At 41.8% G+C, this 20,648-nt stretch overlaps 1 protein-coding gene across 1 annotated transcript in view; it reads left to right on the forward strand.

Moving 5' to 3' along the window:
• Nucleotides 1-20,648, forward strand: part of AFF3 (AF4/FMR2 family member 3) — a 291,116-nt gene that overhangs the window by 109,257 nt on the left and 161,211 nt on the right. The gene's annotated exons all lie outside the window — the stretch shown is intronic.

The following is a 20,648-nucleotide window of genomic DNA, read 5'->3' on the forward strand; positions in this document are numbered from 1 at the left end:
ATGGAATGGTAAAACTTCCCTATTACTGTGTGCGCTTCCACCTCTTGGATATCCAGTACCCAAATATTTCAGATTGTTTATAAACTACAAGGCTATAAATATTTGGTTTAGAGATTAGTAGTGCATTAAGCCTGTTGTTTCTAGAGGCATTTCTCCATTCTCCCGGAATATGTTAATTACAGCTTTTAATACTTAAACTGGACAAAGAGTTTATCAAAAGGTGATGATGATGTATTGCTTATGACTTCACTGGCAGAGCTTTTACTTAGCCAACATTTACAAAGTAGGCTTTTGTAGAACTGAACCGCATATTCAACAAGCCTTAGCCTCGAGTCCCTGCTGTTTTGTTACAAATTGGTAGCAGATACCATGAATTCATGATGCGATGTGAGACTCATTCACCCCTTTTTTATGCAAGGCTTTTAAAATGAGCAGTCGAGAAAGCTGATCTTCCTCCTTAGATTGTGTGATTTGACTTGTGCAATTAGGCAAAAAATGTAGGAGAGACATGGTTTCTTCCACTCAGAGGAACATGGATATGCAAGAGACCCCAGCTGAGAAGAAAAATGAACTATAAGACTAGGGATAGTAAGGTGCATCTTCAAACCATTTTTTTTTTCCTTTGGGAACATACCTCAACAAATATTTTTGTGAAGCCTCATGTTGAAGCATTCGGAATATCCTTGGATGTATAAGACCCTTTTGTTCCCGAAGATTTAGTCACAAATTCTTTCACTTTGCTTAAAAACTGAATAAAACAACCCACAGCTTAAAAGCCACACTTCGCATCAGTGTCTTACTATCTGCTGAGGCTTAGCATGGCTGACATAGAGAGCATGCTGTTTTCATCCCCTATCTCTTGTCCTCATATGAACATTCAGTCATCATGGGTAACTTCTCCAATCTGCCCATCCTCCAGGTCTGCAATCCAGATATCACTTTCTTTTCTAAATTTCCTTGTATCTTTGTGTCTAAGAGTACATGTAAATCTTGCAGATTGTTATTCTATAGCACTTGTAGCTGAAGCTCTTTATTCACAGAGGTATAAGTCTCAGGTCCAAATTCTCATTACACACCTTGATTGCTGCAACATCCTTTCCTTGGTTTTGACAAATGCAATGTTACCCACCTCCATTCATGCTGCCGCACAGATCATTTTCCTAGCTTGACATTTTGCCCAAAGACATTTGTCTTTACATCTCACCACTGTCATCTCCTCTATCACATCAAGTACAGCTGTTTGTCTCTGATTTTAAGGCCTCAAGTCTAACAGTCCATGGTAACGTATTAGCTCCCACTTTAGCTTACCGGGTGATGCCAGCCTCTGTCACAGTGGTACTAAGTTTTAACTCATTTCCTCCCATGCTTCCCACTAGGTCTGGGAAGAGCTTTGAACACTTTCCCAATTAGCTCCATACCTACCTTCAGATCCTCTCTTAAGAGCCTCCTTTTTCACAAGGACTGTGGAAAACCAGTGGTGAGGTCAGGGCTATATTCTCCTGCTTGAATGTTGTTGTTGCTCTTGTCCCTTGTAGTACCTGGTCAGGTCAGATATATCTATCTGTTCTCTTTTGTCCCGAAAAGTGAATTTTCTGTGTCAGGGAACTGCTATGTAGTACAAAAGCAGTGCTTAGGTACTCTTGCAATACAAATCCAGATCAGCAGTGGTGGTTGTTACTCATAATTAGTGAAAACAGCAACAGTACTAATGTGCCATTGCTACTCACTTTGTAAATTAGTGGCATTCAGACTTTTCCAGCCCTCTCCATGCCCTCTTTTTGTCCTGAACAGATCATTCAGTTTTAATACAGATTTTTCTGGTTTTCTGAAACAGACTGTTTATAAGGAATGTGATTTCCATGGTTTTGCCAGAGGTGCTATTCATACAGTAAAACCAAAGTTTAGCTTCTTTTTGGACAGAATATATGCAGTTCCTGTATGAGTGCCCAAAGGCAGACAATGAAAAGCCACAGGAGCTGCAATCCTTGTGTTCCCCTCAGAAAAGATGGCTGATGCACTGAAATGTGTTTATTATAGGAAGAGCCACTTTCACCTATGGAGCAGCAGCAAAAGGAGGAAGATGCTTAAAATGTTATCTGTTCAAGGAACGTTGTACCCTATTTTATCTGTCTCTTGCACAACACAAAGGAGAAAACATCCTTTCTTTCTAGTGTTCCCTGCACAAGTCAGACTGTGACTTTTGCAAGGCATAGGTACTTTCATAGCATGTCTGTGTGTCTGCAGTCAAGACAAGGGCAGTAGAAAGCGTACCCTAAGTCTGCTTCATCTGCTTCCCTTGTTTCCTTCCCCCAGAAGGTGAAAGGAGGAGAGTGCTGGTTTGTGCATGGATCTTGTCACCCTCTGGTTTCAGGGCATGGCCAGAGTAACATCTGGACCTGGGCTGCAAAATCAGTTTAGGCATAGCTTTAAAATCACCAAATCTTAGTTTGCACTAACTGTGACAAGAATTTATAGTCTTTGTGCTGTCTGGTGCAACGCAGGGTGCCACAGCTTAAGTCTAGCCTTTTTTAATGTTGTTTTACCAAATGTATCAGAGCTCTGTAGACTTTGTAAATTGTGCATGAAAACTGCAGCTTCCAGAGAAGGCCCCCAAGAACTGAGACACGGAACAGCTTCCAGTCCTGAAGGAGGTTGATTAATAAGACAGTAACCCTGTCGAGATTGGAGCTGTTGTAAGGACTCCTGCTGAGTTTATAATCACTCCAGGAATCCTGAACCTCGTCTAACCCCATGCACTAATTTATAGCAACTTCTTCAAAGTGTAGTGACTTCTCTGTCCAGCTGCAGGCATGCACGTCAAGGATAGAGAAACTTCTAAGAGAACCTTCAATGTAAATGACTCCAGTAAGAGCAAGTTACAGAAGTAATGTCAAATCAAGAGAGAAAAACCTCATCACTTGTCAGAAGCTGTACAAGGCAATTCCTTGTAAGCTTTTGCATTGTTGGTGGACGACATGGTAGAAAAACTTTGAAGTGGAAAATAAGACTTAAGACTACACAAATACCCTTTATTCCGCCGTGCCCAGAGCGTTGCTACCTGAATTCCTAAGACACTGCCAAAGCCAACCTATTCACTTCTTCACTAAAACATAGGCTTGCTAAGCAAGACTAGTAATTTTGGCTGATTTCTATTTGATTTTATTAGTGTGTGAAACTGTGTGTTTTGTTGAGTGGTGGGGTTTGGAGTAAATATTTATTTTGCTGTAGTACCTGCAAAAGTGGGGGCAGCAAGACTCCTGCCTCTCCACTAAGTTAACCGTTGCAACCAATATCGGATGCATTCTGAGTATATTTGCTGTGGATTTAAGGAGAAAGGGAGTGTGTCAGGTGCAGGCAGTTCTTGGTTTTTAAGATAAGTGGTTGGAGATTGATCTGGCTATTCTTACAGTCTTAGCTGCGATGTCCTAGCGTTGCGGTAGCTTTGTTGAAAGGAAATGCACAGGCAAGCTGAGCTTTTAATTATTGAAGATGTTCTTTGTGAATTCCCTGTGTTTTTTGTGTTGACATGAGAGGTGTTGTTGAACTGGGGAGAAACAGATGCAGTTTGAGTGTTTGGCCTGCAAACAGTGTTTGGCTGCAGGATGCAGAGACAGTGGGAAGCTGGTGGAGCAATAGGAATGCAGAGAAAGGGCTGAAGGAAAACCAAGCACAGCCAGTTAACACGAAAGAAGCCACCTCATTTGGGATGGCGTGGAGCAGTGGGGAGGCAGGATGGGCTGTAGGGTGGAGGACAGATAAGTTTCTTTCAAGGGCAATAGAAAAAGCAGTTGCGGCGGCAGTGAAAGGACTGAAACTAGCTGTGAGCATCCCTCCTCGTGAAGGACAATTCTGCTTGGTGCCACAAGCCTCCTGCTCAGGGGTGAGCACCCACAGGTGCCCTTGCAAATAGGTTGTGACTCCCCATGGCCACAGGACATCCACTTATGAAAACATGACATTTTAAGTGTGATGGCTTTGATGAGTAAATTACTTGAATTTCTCTACCCTGTGAAACTAATCAGAGTATGGAAAGCACAGTACTTCTTATGTGAGCAACATAAAAAAAATGAATGAAGACAGAATCTAATTCTGTATTTTTCCCCTTCCCCAGTTGGGATCTCTTGGCTCATTAGCAGGCTTGCTAATTCTTTAGCAGAAAGCATTAAGGATCAACCCATCAAATATTCAGGGCTTTTTTTTCAAACCTGAACAGCCATATGTGCTGTGAGATCAGCTGCACTCCATCAGCTGATTGAATTAAAACAAGAGCAGAGGTAAATTAGAAACTGTCTGCACAAGACAAATCCTGTGAAAACATGAAATCCTACCAAACACACTGTCACTGTGAATAAGCATCACAGTCAGTGGAGCACGTGTCAATGCTTAGAGGGGAGAAAAATCAGTTTCTTAGAGGTAGGTTGTTAGTTCAACAACTGTGAACTGCTGCCTTGTAAATGTTAATGACTGTAAGATCCCACTGGCTGCAGTTAAGCTCCTGGTGGAGTCGGACATGTGAAGAATTACAGAACACAAATATGGTAATCAGCAGTATATTTCTAAACACTCCTCTTGCTTTCCAAGGCAGAGGGAAAAGCCTACAGGTGGAATGAGACCCACTTTGCGGCACAGTGCTAGTGCAATAGCTACCTCTGCACTAGCAGAGCGTTTTATTGCAGTCTCGCTGCTGGAAAGAAATTGCTGGGCAACTTTGGGAGGGAGGTGAGAAGGCCGCCCTCAGCACGGCACCTTCATGGGGAAATTTGGGTTGGCTTTCGTGACTGAGCCCAGTGGGAAACTCCTGGAAAAGTTTCAGGAGGAACACAGCAACTTCAGGCAAAAGAGACACAGTGGGGGATAGAGAAGGTATGGAGACTTAGAAGCAGCACCAGTTTGCTGACACTACCTTTCTTGCTCAGTCTCACTGAATACAGAAGTACTCCAAAGTGTCAGAGTCATATTAAAAATGTATCAGATGCATAAAATATCATTTGTTTTCTTTGCAATCTTTCAAGAGAACTTTCACAGCACGGCTTTGCTTTTAGTATCCTAAATTTCAGAGCAATTAAAGCATTGCTTTGGCTGATGTATACTGTTCATTGCATTTCTTCAGTATTATTCTTTTTGTCTTTCTTACTCTAATAAATGAAAAACCATACCCAAGAGTGTTTGGAAAATGTGTCATTTCACCCAAGTCACTAAATCCCAGAAACACTGAGACATAGTTCAAGCCATCTAATCCAACCTCCAATGCTCACCTATGAACATTGCCCCTCTTACCCACACCATGACATCCAGCTCATTTGTACAGTATCTTTTCTACAGCAGTTGCTGCCTGCAGTGATTTACCTAGGTCAGCTTTCCTCCAGCCAGCCCTGGGTACAGCTGGTGGTATGGATGGGAGCACCATGGAGCTTCACCAAGCTTTGCCTGGACCTTTTCCAGCTTCTCACTGAGGATTAGTAGTCCATACGATACTTTGTGCCTCTAGAGCAAAATCAGCAGCAGTACCAGAGCTAGGTAAAGATATTTTGGCTTTGTCCCTGTAATCTGAAATGACTACAGAGGAAGCATACCTGTGTACATCATCATCATCATCCCCTTGACTCCTCACACCTTGGCAGCTTTCAGGATACACCATCTGTATGTGGTACCTTGGACATTCACTGTGTGTACACTGCAGCCAGGGTCTCTTTATTACTTCTTTCTGTATCCAAAGGCTGAGGGGGGGGGGGGGTGTCCTCACTTTTCGCAGTTTTTGCCCCTTTTGGGGCTTTCTCAAATCATCAGAGTCTCTCTCCAGGTGATCTGTTGCTTGTTGTCAGCTCATCTGAACAGAAACTGCTCCTGGTTTGGGCACCATTCATGGCACATCCTTTTACTGCCCACATTGTGGTTTTCCACTGTCAATAACCTTTCCAGCCAATGTGTTAAACCCAGATATGTAAACATTGCTTCCCTGACCTGTAAGATATAGAGTCTGAGGTACAGAGTACCATGTAAAATGTCATTAAAATACTATACTAACAGTGATAATGTCAACCAACCATTAATTAGTTGTACATCAAACCCCCCCCACCAAAATTGACACACTTGGATTTTTGCTGCTGTCACTGTTGTTACTGAAAATAGTGTCTCAGAGGAGTTTGGGGTTTGAAATATGCTGTATGTTTAAACCTTGACCTTAATAAATCTCAGTGTCAGTGAAAAACTATCACCTTAAAAAGGCAAAAACTATAAATATTTTAGTTGAAATAGGAGATCAAGCTAGAAACTCTTATGGTGGGAATAAGACTTAGAACAAATACCACTCAGAGGTGATCTGTCTTTCAGTCTTCCAGGTCTCGATGCAGGACATAGAGGCACTTTCTGTGGCGTTAGCCACCCATGTGCTCTGACACTGACATTTTAAAATACAGCAAAATCTGATCTGTTTTGAATTGAATAGGGTGGTACAGAGGAAAGAGACCTGTATTGTTTTTAGAACATGAGTGGCCGATGTGTGAAGGCTTTGTGTTAGAAAAAGGCAGGCCAGTATAAAAGAGATGGTGAAACACTATTGTGCTAATGTGGTGGAATTAATTTTCAAAATTGCTGTTTTGTAGTGAGTGTATACACCCTGTTATTTGACGAAGCAAGAGAGAGTCCAAAATGAATTATCCAGCTTCTCTGCTATATAGAAACAATACAGTAAAATACTAACTAATTTTTCCCTCTGTTTAAAGTGTTTCACAGAGCTGGAAAAGAGGCACAATCACCATCTTGTTCCAATACAGAGAGATGATTCCTTGTTATTAATGGCAAAGGGCCAGATAGATCCTCATTTTGTATATCCCTGCCACAGCTCCTCTGAGGCCAACAGAGTTATGCATATTAATACCAGAAAGGATCTGTGCTATCAGTCCTAATGAAAGAAGAATAAAATTTTAGTAATAGCAGGTATCCACACTGCTGGGAGCCTGGGGTCTGATGCCTTCAGCTGCCACCTTTACAGAACAACCTACTTCCTACCCCTTTGATAAGATTCATTCAAAACGAAGCGAGACCACCAAGGAGTTGTGACTTGAGATGACAGCATCCTCCAGTAAACTCTATGGTGACAATGGTTTCTTTCTTGATTAAATGGGCATTAAGGAAGCAGGCTCATCAGACGCTGCAACTAGATGCTGTTATGTGATGTATTTTTTGCCCAAGTTAACATTTTCTTCGCATGTCTCCAGGAATGGTTGTGCAGTAAGGTAGGGAGAGACGGAGGGCTTCCCGTCGTGTGCGTGTCTTCCCGTAGACTGCAGCTGTGACCGCAGAGTCGGGCAATCATTGCTCCACAGTCCCTGATGCCTAAGGACACAGCCCTGGTTTGCCCTGCGAGCCTGCAGAGTGACAGACCTACTGCTATCCCCATCTCAAGATGTGTCTCTGAAAACCTGCATTAGATCGAGTTGTGGGTTTCAGTGGCTGACTGCACACATGTACTTCGATTGTCCACCTTTTCCTGTCTCCTACACCAATATTTTCAGTGGATGTGCTCTTACATCTAGGAAAATCCTCTGCGATGCCTGATTATCCACAACTGGAGATGATCAGTGGGAACTCTCCCACCACTGTCACATTTTGGTCTGACCCTGACCCAAGAAGTGTGAGCTCAGTATTTATGTCTGAGAGAGACAGCTTTCCTCATCTGGAAGCTGAGACAATATTCTTTTGTTAATCTCATTTAATCATATTTAGGAGCAACACATGAGTTAGCAGTTAGCTTCACTTGGCAGAAAGACTTCAAGGAAATTGTGGGAGAAAAGAGGAGTCTGCTAAAAGGAAATTAAATCACTTTCAAGAATATTCCATTGCAACATCCATACTAATAAGTAATATGGACTAATAACTGTTCTCTTACCCTGAGGCCCATCAGTGTAGCATGGCTTGTGCCCAAAGAGCTAAACTCTCTTACAGACACAAAGCAGAGTGGCTTCACCCATGCTGCCTGTTGGGAGAGGGCCCTAGGCATGCAGGGATTTTCTGTGCAAGAGTTGACCCCTGTCAAAGCCATGCTGCTGTCAGTGATTTAATAATATGCACAGTTGTGGACCAGCACTCAGGTATGTGGTTCTGTTGATGTGTTAGGAGAGGTATGGTCTAACTTTTTTATACGATGCACTGGGCTTCCTCCTGCCTTGTGCAAAAACTCAAAGACCTTGGAGAACACAATACTAGCCACACTGCAAAAGTTGTGATTGAAAATCTAGCATTTTTTATTCTATATATTTTGGCATCATTTTGCCACTGTTGTTCGTTGCCCTTTGGGTATATTGGGTTGGATTTTTTTCTTTGAAAATGTAAAAGGTAAAAACTGTTTTTGAAGGGAAGACAAGAACATACAGAGTCTGCAGGATGAAAAGTGCTGTTAATAGAATATTTCAAGAGAGACTGACTGAATACTGATCAAGTTTTCACCAACCAAAATGCCATAGGATCTGTCCTTTGTGATTAGTGCTAAATGCCATTTACTGTGTGTGGTGCATTGTGTCATTCGTAGAGTTATTTTGGATTTAGTAGCTTAGGAAGTAAAATGCTGTCAGGTGTGTTTCAAAAGTGAGGTACTTAGAAAAGACCCAATTATTGTTATGTACAGGCTATTGATGTCGTCTTAAATGATGGGATTCTGACTCAATCGTCCGAACAGTACCACTGTACAGGTTATCATGAAGATGGTGATAAACTGACCCATTCCTGACAGTTTCTGAAAAGTTAATTTTTGCCACCAGAACTAATGTAATTAAAAATTTATATTCTTTCCAATAATATTGACTACAGCCAGACATAAAATGGCTTACATACAAACTTCAGCTAAAAACCATGCAATTTTATATAGAAATTGCAAGCCTGTCACTTTATACTTGCCAGAAAAAAAAGTTATTCAGAGTAATGACAATAGCTTGGTGGGAGAGAAAGTGGGCCTCATGCAGTAAAAAAGTTTCTCTCCAGCTGTGTGGGCTTTCCACAAGCTTTTTTTTCGTTAATATTATCAAGTTATTTGTTATTTACTCATGAATGCTGAATAAATACCGAGAAAATTCAAGACATTATTAATTTTCCTAGCATTGCATGTACGCATATGTAATGGTTCATTATAGCCCTGAGTTTTCAACATATTCCAGTGTAAATGAGAAGAGCCCAATTAAAAAAATTGTAGACCCGGATCCAACCTTTGTTGACTTCAGATCCTGATGTTGAATTGAGCACCAAAAGAGAAAATTATGCCTATTAAATTGAGTAAACATTTTCTTCATTTATCTGGGTGGCTTTTTTCTGTCAGTGAAAACTATTTTTTTGCTAAAAATGCCAGCCCTTAGAAACTTAATGAGTATTAATGAAAAGCTGAAATAATTTAGCATGGGCAAAAAGAGGGTAATTTTCCTTAGACATTTCGTTAGTATGAACTGAATCCTAAAATGCCTATTCTCCTTGTGGTTTGTCAGAATAATTCTCATTATAGTCAATAGGAACCAGGTATATATGCATCAATAGCAGAATAGACTGCTAAATATAGTTGCTGCCACGGCAGCTGGTTCCCTCTCTTGTTCATCAGATAGGGAAGCTGGAAGCTGCAGCAGCCTCACAGTGTAAGAAAGACAATGCTTGAAGAATTTTTTTTTTTTTCCTGGGAACAGGGGCATGAGCTTGATTTCACGCTTCCAGGCACTTCAGACTTTTCCCAAGCAGATGGACAGTCTTCAGCCTGCTGTGTTTGGGCCCACCACACAGGGCTGATGGGTGTTCAAGCTTCCCTTAGCCTAAGCAGGCTACCCAGATTTGCCATATGCATCATGCTCTCCAGGCTACGTGACTTCTGCAGTTGTTCCAAAAAAATAGATGGTTGGCTCTTTTCCCCATTAGCTGGAGAAGCAGCATACAACTCCAGTCAAAGTAATAAAAGATCTGCGCACTTTGCCTCGTCTAATTTTCCCTGGTTTTTTACTATCACTCCTCAGTTCCCTTACATCTGAAGATGACATTTCCACCTTGTCTCCCAGGCTCAGCCTGGCTTTCCCTCTCGCTCCCCTCCCGGGCAGCAGCATCTTTCATCCTCCCTGGTGTCTCCCTGCTCAGAGAGCTGCCCCGGGGCCCTCTTCTCCTAAACAAGCTGCCTTTATCTCTGGGCCCTTGGAGTCTCACAGGAGTCACTTAGGCTCTGTGATTTATTTTTTTTTTAAGACCCAAGATTAGTTTCTGATATCTTTTCTCTCTTGTCTGGGATTTTCTGCTATCCAAATTTAGACCCCTGTGGAGAGGCAGGGGAAAAAGATGCCCCTTCACTTTTTGTTTTCTTTGGGTAATATCTGTTCAGGTGGTGATAATCTTTAGCTATCGAGCTATTCATGGACAGACATTAATTTCATTTCCTTGTCTTCTTAGCACACAGAGTAGAAAGCAGTAAAAACAGTAAAAAAATAGCCATAAGGAATTCATAAATTATACATAGGCAGATTCCCCAAATCATCAAAAGTTCCCTTTTGTAAAGGATGTTCCCTATCAGTTATTGTTTCTGTGGTGTATGTACCTTTCCATATCTTGTCATCTAAACTTTCATGGATTTTTTTATTCTTCCTTTTTTTTTTTAATTTCTATGAGTTTTGATTTAAACCAAACCAACAGGAGTCTGCTTTTTTACCCCTCTCTCTGTCCCTCTTTGCCAGCAGAAACCACACAGGTTGGACAAGTAGGTGGAGGGAGTTCTCAGCTGAGACAGGCACAGGTCTGGAGTCTTTGGTTTTGGTGTCCCATCTCTTCAACCCATGATGCCAGGGATGCCTGTACTTTGGGTACTGTCACGTAGCCTTTGGCAGCGTTTCTGGCTGCATCAGCTTTGCGGATGTGCAAGGCTGCGAATCCAGCTTGAGAATGTCCCTTCTCACATGCTTCACTTGGCAGAAGATAATTCAGAAGTCATGTGGCACTGAAAAAGCCATGCCAGCTGAATAGTGTATGCAAGTATTAGCAAGTTCAACACATACAAAATGGGCTGATCCATGATGCCTCTTGTTCTGTCTGTTCAAGTGTCTGTATCTTGCCCGAGAGCCATAGGATTGGTAATCATTGCAGAGTACATCCCAGGAACCATGCAGGATTTGGGGTCAGCAAGAAGTACCTAATTATGGTGGAACCATAATTATATGGTCTGTTGCAGTGTGTGCTTAACTTTTCCACAAAAGATACCACTATGATAGAATCAAGTCTTACAAGTAAAAACTTCGGTGTCTTTAAAATACAAAGCAAGGATTTTAAAGCATTGTTGGCTTGGCAGATGCATTTTTATGAAACCCATATCCGAAAATAAAAGCACTTTCAGAATCCTACAACTTAAAGTGTGTTAAAGTATATAAAAATGGAGTGTTCTGTGGGACAAAGATAAGGGGAATTAAATGCTTCAGCCAGCAGAGGTAAAAGGGAAAATTAGCTGGTCATATACCCATCTGCCCTAGCCATTCCTCTCCAGCTCACGTCTGCTCATCCCTGCACTGCTCTGTTGCTGTTTCTGAATCCAGATGGCTGAAGGGACAGTCCAGCCAAGCACTGTGCTATTTTTCTGGTGTGCAACAAGTCAGGCTCCTGGTGTGAATCACCTTCATGCTGCTGCCTGCTCTCATCCGCTGACTCCTGCGAGAGCTTAGAAGGAGCAGTCACCTAGCCCCGAGTTCAGTGTCAGAAGCAGCTGGTTTGAGCACCTTTGCAAAACAGATGCAGCATTGACAGCTAAGCTCTTTGCATTAGTTCCGAGCAGGAGGGATCCATGAACCTCCTGGCAGATCTAAAATGTGAAACATTTTATAAGGATCTGCAAAATGAAATACTTTAAGAGAATGCTGTTGGTCCACCTGACTCCATCTGAACTGGTGGTAGCCAAGAGGTGCTTCTGATCTCACATGTCTGGCCATGTCCTAACTGCACAGCAGGGCAACAGACCTGCACAAATCAGTCCATGCAATTTTTCTGCACCCTATGAAACCCAGAATCCCCTGAATGCATGGGTTGAAGGGAGTCACAGTATAGCTTAGCTGGTTCTTGGATCTGGATGGTTGGGAGGACAACTCACATGGAAAGTGATGGACAGCACTACAGGTGAATTTAAACTAAGCCAGAAAGAAATTGTTATGTTCCAGAGCTATGCAATGTTTTAAGTCATTTATCTCAGAATTAAGGTGTGAGAAAGCCTATAAAATGCACAACTGCATTTCTCTGCAAAATTATAGGGTTTCTTCTGTTTGGAATAATGACTGTAAATTCCTTGGTGTCACGGAGACTATTTAAGGTCACATCTACCAAAGCCCATTTAAAGAAAGTTCAGACCTTTTGTGTCTGACGCTTACATTCTGATTATCTGTCTGGAGGCAAAGCTCCTCATTTTGATATGTAATGAATAAAATGCACAAGTGGAAGGAATCAAGATAATGAATTTTCAGGATAATTTTACTAATTATCTTGTTGCTGATCATAGAACCAAGGCGCTGCAAGTCAATCCTACCACACTTATTAATATGCAATGCCTAAAGCTGTTCTTGTAACATTTATTACTCATCTCACTGGTTCTACACAAGTTGATAGTTTTCTGTTAAATTTGTAAAAGTGAAGTCACTAATGTGTTCCTTGTTCTAAGCATAACATGATAAATTATGCAGGTTTACCAAAGTCTAAATTAAATGAGAGCATTTAAAATAAGATGTTTTCTACTGTGTGAATGTTGCAGGATGAGTTGAGATGGAATTTATCTCACCTTGCTGTAGCTATTTGAAGATAGGTATCTATCCTAAGTTATTAATTTAATCTCCCTAGGTAGTCACTGGAGAGAGGATGGGACAAATTGTCCTCTGAAGATGCCTCTTTCCTCCCTGACTACAGAGGGATCCCAGTCAATTTGCAGAAATGGATAATGATTTTTTTTTTTTTTTTTTTTTTTTTTGGGAAATGATAAATAGGAAACTTTTTAACAGGAAAATAGCCGGAAACAAGTAATAGCACTGTGAGGTTATGATTGGCCCACCAGCCATTTGATTGGCAATGCTTAGAAGGAGATAGTGGGAGAACACAAGCATAGAGTCCATACCAGTCATCTGCCTTTGGGGACAGCTCAAGAACATGCAGAACTGTCTATCATAGTGAGCCATTGATATCCAAACTGCAGCAACGAGACAGACGAGATCAGAAGCCATAACAGGACACTCATTGTGGCTTTAGGAAAAGAAACGAATGTGGACTGAGACAAGTGAGGATGAAAAATTATGAGATTAAAAAGACATACAAGAAGGACAAAAGAAAACACAATATTGGAGAAGTGACCAGTGGGAGGAAGCAGATGGATCCTGGCTCCTACCTATCTCTTCTGTATCCCAGAGGAGCAGAAGGAGCTCAGTCTCCTTGATCTCCAGAGCAGAACAGAGTTATCTCTCTGTGTCATCAACCACAAATCTCCTAAACTGTGCATGGAGCCTCTGCCCTCCCCTATGCCAAAGTTTAGATGTTGCCTATTATTTCTCCCATGTAGAAAAGTCTGGAGTTTGGTTCATTATGATGCAAAAAGAAAACAAAAGAGAAAATCTGGAGGCATTGGTTCCATAGGGTGGCCCTAAAAGGGGTGCTCTGGGAAAGTGGCATGACAGATCCTGACCCTGTAACCTCATTTCTGTGTCATCCTGGCTGGCCTCTGTAGACATCTTGTCTCTGCCTTGCTCAGTATTTGTTTAAGCAGACTTAGATCTCCAGCCTGTAGTCCTTGGCACTGCCCATGTGATGGAGAGCATTGTAATGGGTATATAATTTTTGCTTAGAAAAGAATAAAAATCCTCCAAAAAAAATCTGTTCAGAGTACTTCTGCAGCAAGCTAAGATACCATAAAGTTTTTGATAACTAAATCCATTTGGTGCTTTATCTCCCCCCTCAAATCATTTCCCTTAATATTAGACAAAACTACAGCACAATAAAAAACAATAATGGTCAGGCACTTGGCTTAATAAAAGAGTCTTTTGAACTGCTATTATATCAGAAAAGAGGTCAGCCATTTCAGCATAGATCTTAAAGTTAGCTGGAAATATTTGTAATATTAACAGAAGAATCAAAGCTGCTTCTCTGCCAACCGTGCTGCAAATAAGGATGCTGCAAGTAAGGACTTTAGAAGCCCCAGAGGACTCTGCTTTAATAAGCGAGTCATCTAAAAGCACTGTTGCAGACAACCAGAGGGTACAAAATAACCCAGACCAGAAACGATCTGACTGCAGAGAGACACTGGAAGGCAACAGGTTCTCTCTAGACAACTGGATAAAAAACAAGACAGTTTTGAAAAATAAGCATTTTATCAGGCTGCCTTTTTAGTTTCTGTTTCATGGTTTGGTTAGGCTTTTCTCTTCTGTAAATGTTAATCAGCAACATTAAAAGCAGAAATCAAGTGTTATTTGCAGGTTTTGGTTTTGTTGTTGTACGAAATTGAGAGCATACTATGCTATAAATAAAAGCATGTAAGTAAATTCCCAGCACATTAAAACCTGCCTAAAAGGAGATTAAGATGGTCTGAAGTCACTGACTCAGATCATAAACAGTGCCGCCGTTAGCTGAAATGATTAATCACTGTGGTACGAAAGAAAAGAGGAAATTTGTTAAAAAATAATCAGGGGGCAGGATGCTAACTCCAGGGGCACGCTGATTGGCTCTTTAATAATGTATAACGAAGCGTGTGCCAGATCAAAAGCAAATCACATGCAGCTGGCAGAAAATGAAATTACATTAGGCAAAGTATTTGTCTAGCTATGAGGCTATTTAGGAAACTGCTGTCTATTAATGTAATGTCTATTAAAGCTTTTCAAATTAATTTTTGCTCATAGAAACCCCATAAATAAAACATGGTATATGCATTTTATATATATGCACACACATATATGGCGATATCTACGTGTGTGCATTATATATTATAAATACCACAAACATTTAGTCCCAACTTTGCAAAATTGCAAAGGGTTTACTAGCAGCTATTCAGGCTAATTAAATCATCTTCACATTCTTATTTTAATTGTTACTCCGTGTGAGTGTGTGCTGAATAATTGTTACTTGGTTGTGTTTTGATACTATTTTTGCTGTGACAGAATTTGACAAAAATCTATGACAGCGGGAAGACAAGAGAGGTGCACTGATATCACATCCCTGTTCCTCACAGGTCACACTGTTGGATTTTAAAATCTAGAACTGACACACCTGCCTGCTGAGCTCCTTCAGCTTCAAATGGATCGGCTCAGCAGCAGCCATGGGCAGCCAGGGAACAATGCTTACACAGGGAGGTGCTTTTCCATCAGCATTTGGCTTTTAAGCCACCGCTATGCCCATCAGTGGCTGAGGCTAGGGTTGTGCAGAAGTCCGGAGGCATGTGCTTCTGCATCTGAGTGCAGCATGGACCTGTTTTTAATCTGCTGAAAGCCTGAAGCACAACACCTGGCCTGAAACCCTGGGGCTGTCCCTTTCCAGCCCCGTGGAATAACCCCTAGGCTGGAAGCGTGACCCTTTGTTGTGCCTCCTGGGCTGCTGTCATGGGCTTTTCTGCCTCGCCAGAGGTCCAGCTTCAACAGGAGGGAGTGGGCAGCATTCGGGAGCCACCTGAGGCTGATGAGAGCCTGCAAATTCCCGGCTCCTGAGGTCGACTCGAGCAGCGGAACGCCGACCAGCGTCTCTGCTGTCCACGCTCTTCACCGTTAAATATTTGAAAGGCAGCATTACTCTGTTGCGTTACACAATGAGTGATACCGCTTTGCCATCACACCGCCCCATTCTTGTCACCACGCAGCAGAAACAATCAGCTGATGCGAGTGGCACGCATGGGGAAAAACAGAGCTCATGCAGACTGGCAGCCCCGCGCCTTTCTGCAATTACCAACAACAGTTCGTTTCTGTCACCGCTTACTAAAAACATGGCATAGCTTCTGAAATAAGCGAGCACTTAAGGGAAACCCAGACCTTTTATATCTGCCACTTATTTCCTGATTATCTTCCTGGAGGTCAGGCCCTTCATTTTGACACTTAATGAATAAAATGCCCACGTTGCAGGAAATGGGATAATGAATTGTGAAAAGACATAATCAGCAATGACTAAATAATTAAGGGAATTGAAATGTAGAGTCATGTGGGAATGTATTAATAATAACATGATTTTTCCATATGCTAAAAAATTCTGTCTGTTTTTAGAAAATCAGCCATCACACATGCTCTGTGGCAAAAAAAAAAAAAAATATTAATGTAGACTAATAGGAACTGTAATTAGATGTTCTGCTTTTAAACAGCTGAATAAAAGATGAAATCATATAGAAAGTATATTTAGATACAAGCCAGAAAGTAAACTGATTATTATTCATAGTGCTGTTAATAGGAGCTGTAATTTATGCATCTAGTGGGAATCATGTTAGGCAATTAGGAAAGGGAGTCACACTTGACTTCCCTTTATGCATTTACATATTTATATATTTTTCTATATCTTGCTAATGTCTCCATCTTTCCATTTACCTTTAATCCACATAACTACCTAGAATAATACCTTTTACAGCGAGATTCTCCGTTGGAGTTCAAAAGTTGGCCTTCACTTAGATTAAAGAAAACCACGCAAGCTACTCTTTGATCATATTTGTCTCCTGACATTGGACTTTTGCAGGTCCCTGTTACTACATGAAGAATGGGACTTTTTAATTTCTCTCAGCACTTCACCTTCAAAGGCTTGCAGCAGAAATTTTCATGGCAGTTGGACGGGATTGTGCCCACTTCTGCTCCCCTCTATCTGTGTTACCCTCTCCCTGCTTACCCAGGTTTAATTGCTTAGTCTCTGTACTCTGCTCCTAACAAAACCTGGGATCCTATAATTCACCACACTCCCAGCACTGAAATCCCAATGATCTGGATTTTGGTTCCGGGTGGCATTGCTGTGTTTGTGGAATATACAATCCTTTCTTTATATGTATTTGATACTTTCAACAGTTCAATGCAAGAATGCTTGATGCTTATTTTGTGTAACAACATGGTTATTGTTTTCATCCAAAAGTGTCCTAGTATCTAATCACATGTTAATGCAGACTCTCAGCCATCCCATAAAATGTGGGTCAGCCAGAGAGGGTCACATCACCAGATATGTTTGAACAGATGGGTGGGCTGAGGTACAGAGAGCTGTTATGATTTGCTCAAGGTAAAAAAGCAAGTCAGTGGCAGAGCAAAGATTAAAATTCAAGGCATGAGATCATCAAAGGATTAAGTGCTGTGTTCCTCTGCTTCATTTCTAGACATATATAACGTGTACCTCAGATAATCTTCAGATTTGAAGATCACAGTTTGAAAATATTCAGCACATAATTCTCAAAAAGGAGAGGCAGGGCGACTCTCCAGGGACATGGAAGGGACCTCCAGGGACCTCAAGCAGGAGTGGACCAGTGGGTGGGAGGGGGATTTCTCCCACAGGAGCTGTGCTGCTACTGGGTTGCAGGGCTGTTTCACAGCTAACCTGCCACCGTGAGTACTCAGGAGCAATGCAAGGTGATAACCTGAGCCAAGTGCCCATTCCCAGCAGATAAGCAAAGTCTATTTTTTCCTGTCTGTGTAAATGCTGACCTGGGCAAAACTGCCCCACAAGCCAGACCCTGGTTACTCCCAGCCATGTCTGAGGTGACTTCCCGAGGAGGCTTGTAACACATTATCAGTGTTAAACTTTGGGTTAATCTAGCCCAGTTTTACTTGATATGTTCTTCTGTTGAGGCTGTTCTTCTCACTGCTTTGCTGGGTGCAATGCTAGAGGGAAAATGCTGAAGCCTCCCCAGGGCATGGGGCACTCTTTCCCACTTGCTCTGTACTCCCGCAAGCCCTCCTAGAGAAGAGGACCTTGTGTCTTGGCACAGCCCTCTGGCTGCAGGGCTCGTGTTTTGGCTGTGGACCATCTTTCATAATTGGGCTGGCGAGCGCTGCCTCTGCTCCCGCTCGGGGCTGGGGCTGCCAGTGCCAGCTGCTCCCCCCACCACCTGGGCTGCAGATGGCCCCACCAGCACCCGGCAGCTCGCCCAGCAATGGTCCTCTCCTTCCCCCAGTCCTGCCGAAATGTCTTTACAGTACTACTTTTAGCAGACATTACTCAGTAATGACCCGCTCTTTGGCACACCCTGCCACCCTCCTTGCCTTTCTCATTCTGGAGCTGGGAAGTGGGAGATACTCCATGAGAAATATTGTGTTAAGCTACAAGCCACAGAAAAAAGTGGTTAAAAGAAGTAAATGCATTCCCATGCATTCCAATAATGCTATTTTTTATCAGACAGAGGGTGATTTTAATTCACCCCCACGGTGTGTGTCCCTCCCCAGCCATCTCGAGCATTGCACGGGTCTGGCTCATTGCATTTGTTCTCCATCAAAGTGCGATATCTTGGGATGGATTCTGTAGGCTTAAAATAGAAACATTCCTGCTTGCTGCTGCTGATGTATCATTGGGTAATCATTAAATAAATTCAGTGTTTTACTGCATTAACAAAAACACATGATTGTTTAACAGAGTATATTACAGAAGATGGAGGCTTTAATGGTCTCTATGGATTTTTAGTTTGTAAGAGTACATTATGAAGCTGTCTTGGTAGGGTGCTGTTTTCATATGTGAAAGAAGTTACTGGCGTTATACATCATTTTTATATCTTGTTGCTAGGCAACATATCATAGTGCAGTTATTGCAAAGGTGTCTGCTTCCTCGTTAAAAATCTTCATGTTGCTCCTTAATTCTGCAAAATTAGCTTTGTTATTGATCTTATCCTGCTTCCTTGGATATCTATTGATTGAGGTTTCATCTGTTAGGTTTTGGAGAAATATAACAGGTTTTTTATTAACTGAATTTGGGGTTGAAACCTAAAGCATGTGCATTAGCACTAATCTTTAGTTTCCCCCTTCATCGCAATTTGTTTTCATGCAGGGAGCCGTGCGTTTCCGTTCACTTGGGATTCAAAATCAGAGAAGTAATTTGAGTGGTAGTGTATTTAAGATATGGCCTATGACAGCTAGGCTTAAAAAAACAGCAACAACAAAAAGCAGGGGCTACCTAGGGTGCTCTGGGAAAGATCTAAAAATTCCCTTGAAAACTCATTTCTTCCTCTCTTCAGAATAATCCACAGTTCCTGCTTCAGCATAGTGCTGTTGTGAACTCCTGCTATATTAGCATTTCCAAATCTGGGGGCAGTTTTACCTCAACTTGGGTCAGGCTGTGCAAGATTTGGAGCTTTACAGGACCAGGCTGACTTCATCACCTCACTTCATTCTCTCCTGGAGAAGGCAAATCTGTTTCAGAAAAACACAGTTGGTAATAACAGGCAGTACACTCACAAGTATCTTCTGTGAAACAAAATAGTATTTTTTTTCTGAGTGCTAGCATTTATTCCCTTCATTACCGCTCTTCCCAAGCTTCCTTGAGTTGGAGAGCTGTCTGCCGGGGCCATATGTGCTCCCCAGAGGCAGGGGTGGCTCTGGCACGTGTCCCTCCAGATGCCTCTGCAGGCTCACGTGGAGCCAGGGCACGTGGAGGGGCTGCCAGCACCAGGCAAGGGGGGTACCAGGGGCTTCCACAGGCCTCCGCGTGCAGCAAATGGTTATTATCCTCATCCCTCATACCTTTGTTACTGGCATATTGTAATTACTTTCATTAACCAGACTTAATGCAGTGGCGGTTGGTATAGCTACTGTTCATTTTGGGGCAAATGGTGCTATTATAATATCAGGTTTTAATTAAGCTGTTTTGGATAAAAGCTGGCATGCTAAAAGCCTTTTAAAATGCTGTTCCTTGGTACACACCCCCACAACAACAACCAGTAAGCCAATGGGATTTTATCTAACCTCTCCTTTGGAAGATACCATTTGGCATGTGCTATCAGGGCAGTTATTTCTAAAGGTTTGTGCTCCAGAGGAAGAGGGGAGTGAAACAAACTTGAAAGAAGTTCATTCTCTTGTTTTTTAAGCTGTGGAAGAGTTAAAAATAGATATAAGAATTTGTTATGCTCTAAAGCCTAATTTTTTAAGGAAAAGTGTTCAAATATTTGATTTATAATGGGACTAATTAGTTCTGTGAAATTTTAATAGATGAAGTTGTAAATTAAAGCAAAGAAATTGCAAAGGCCAAAATGTTTCACTTCACAATCAATCAATGTACTTTCCTAAAAAATGTCTGCAAATAATTTTGACATTTTAAAACTGATAGTTACCTGTTCACTCTTGAACAGCTGCCTACATGCAGCTTCCATTGCTTTTAACCACACAATTTACCTTTTAACATTTGGGCCCCTGGATCCTACAACAGCTTTAGTTCTGTTCCTCTGACTAATTAGTGAAAACATTAGCGTTGTTTTCACACTTACAATTCCTCTGCTCTGCACCACTGGCTGACCCTGATAATAGCAAGTGATGGATATCAAACCTGACCAGGTTGATCTAACTCCTTTCCCCCACATCTCTGATCTCTCTGAGGAGATTCACTGTAGTCCAAGAAGTGTTGCCAGTGTGCAGAGGAATCGTCCTTCCATTTCAGAGGAGAAATGAGTTTGGGGAATCAGCCTCTCTTTTACTATCTGTTTATCCATAAAATCGTATTTTGTTTGAGCAGCTTTGCCAGCTGATCTCTTGTTAGCT

The sequence above is a fragment of the Athene cunicularia genome (assembly GCF_003259725.1).
Source record: "Athene cunicularia isolate RWA chromosome 1 unlocalized genomic scaffold, athCun1 chr1_part1, whole genome shotgun sequence".
NCBI classification, from domain to species: Eukaryota; Metazoa; Chordata; class Aves; order Strigiformes; family Strigidae; genus Athene; species Athene cunicularia.